Source organism: Alligator sinensis, unplaced genomic scaffold, assembly GCF_000455745.1.
Source record: "Alligator sinensis unplaced genomic scaffold, ASM45574v1 scaffold2534_1, whole genome shotgun sequence".
Taxonomy (NCBI): Eukaryota; Metazoa; Chordata; order Crocodylia; family Alligatoridae; genus Alligator; species Alligator sinensis.
The window spans coordinates 6,850-8,581 of NW_005844313.1; the positions used below are offsets into that span (position 1 = coordinate 6,850).

The 1,732-nt window shown below is 56.3% G+C and overlaps 1 long non-coding RNA gene across 1 annotated transcript in view; it reads left to right on the forward strand.

Annotated features, from left to right (window-relative positions):
• LOC102385336 overlaps positions 1-1,329 on the forward strand; it is a 2,380-nt gene extending 1,051 nt beyond the window's left edge. Inside the window, exon 3 of the long non-coding RNA XR_325624.2 lies at positions 1,019-1,329. This is a non-coding gene — a long non-coding RNA (uncharacterized LOC102385336). The remainder of the gene's footprint in view (positions 1-1,018) is intronic.
• Positions 1,330-1,732: the final 403 nt, after the last annotated feature.

Below are 1,732 nucleotides of genomic sequence, written 5' to 3' on the forward strand. Positions count from 1 at the left end.
GTCGTGTAGCAATAGCATGCCAGTTAGTGAGGATGCATTTCTGGGTTACTCTTATGCGTCATGTAAGCACCACCTGGGATTGGTGTCTCATAGTCTTGGGAGGCCTGGTGTCTGTCCTGGGAGGCAGGGATGTGGTGGAGATACATGGAGCTGTGCAGCTTTTGACTCCACACCTCATGTCTGCATGCTTCTTCCACCCTGCTCAGCCTTGCCTCTCTGTCTGGAGCCCCTTGGATCCTAACCCACAGAGTCTCTGCTTGACCACCCTCTGACCCGAATTTGATTAGGGAAGATGCATACTGTTCTTTGACACAGAGAGCAACTCCCCCACCTTTTTTTCCCTACTCTCTCTCTCCTATATAACCTATAGCCCTCTATTCCTACCACCCAGGCTTTCCTGGAAGGTACCAGAACCCTCTGGGTGCACAGTACGGGGACAGGCTGCAGGGCTGTGTTCCTGCTCCCCCTGGTGCAAACATGGCTTTTGCATGAGCCCCGTTGTCCAGGATTGCAGAGAAATGCTCTAGGAGCCTCCAGAGAAATCCAGCTGACTCAGTGCCTTTCTAGCGACTCGCAGTCATGGGACCAGCCTGGCAGAAGGCTGGTGTGTGAAGTCAGCCAATCTCCAGGGATCAAGAAATGATCAGCATGCATGGGCAGGATGCACCCCCAGTGTCAGGAAAAAGCAACAGGCAGGAACTTCAGAGCTTCCCAGAGACTCTGGTCCCAAAGGCTGTGATACTAGTCATGTGGCGGGAGAGGGGAAACGGGGAGGGGGAGATGCCGTTATTCATGGAAGACACGTGTTAGAGGTACGGGTTATTGTGCATCTGCAACTGTGTGCATGCTCGCTGCTGCATTTACATGATAGGAGGGCACATCTGGGTCTGAATGCTGCAGCTGTGTGTGTGTATCTTGAGTGTTTAGCTATGCATAGTGCATGTATAACGTTATGCCCCTGGGTGCTGACAGCGCGCTTAAAACCTGGCACCCCTTGAACTCTTGTACAATCCTCTAGTGCTGGAGCTGAAAGACCCAGGTCTGTGAGCAGCCGTCTCACACTCCACGTGGCCCAGCCAGGGTGGGACAGGGCAACGCACCAAGATGAGCCTGGCAGACAGGATTACACACACAGATGTCAGCTCTCTCATCCCTCCAACAACCCTGTACTTTAGCACAACTGAGATTTACCAGGAAAATCTCCCACGCCCACGTGACAACGATGGCTAATCCAGGCAGCAGGGATCTCGCTCTGCAGCCTGCCCCACACTGTGCACCCAGAGAGGTCAGGCACCTTCCAGCAATGCCCAGCCCCGAGCACGCAGCCAGCCCTGCTACACAGTGCCAGAAGTCCCAGGCTCCGCTGCCCTGATCCATCATTCATGAGTCAGGGCCAGGGCCCTCCCACCAAGGCCAGATACGGCCAGAGGGGGTGGGCTCAGCCCGGATACGAGCAGGAGGAGGAAAGTTCAGGAAGTGCCTAGAAGTGCCACGGGTACAAAAGGCAGCCCGGCAGGCAGCAGAGGCAGTGCTCAGCTGAGCAAGGCAAGGCAGTGTGTGCAGCAGGAGCAGAGCCATGGCACACTACTCCCGGCACCTGGTGCAGCTGCTCCCTGTGCGGCAGTGGGCATCGCGAGGCTGGTGGCCCACGTGTGTCTGCAGCAGCGAGGGGATGAGCAGCCTCCTGCAGCCATCGCCAGCCAGCATCTTTGAACAGATGGCGAGCGACCTG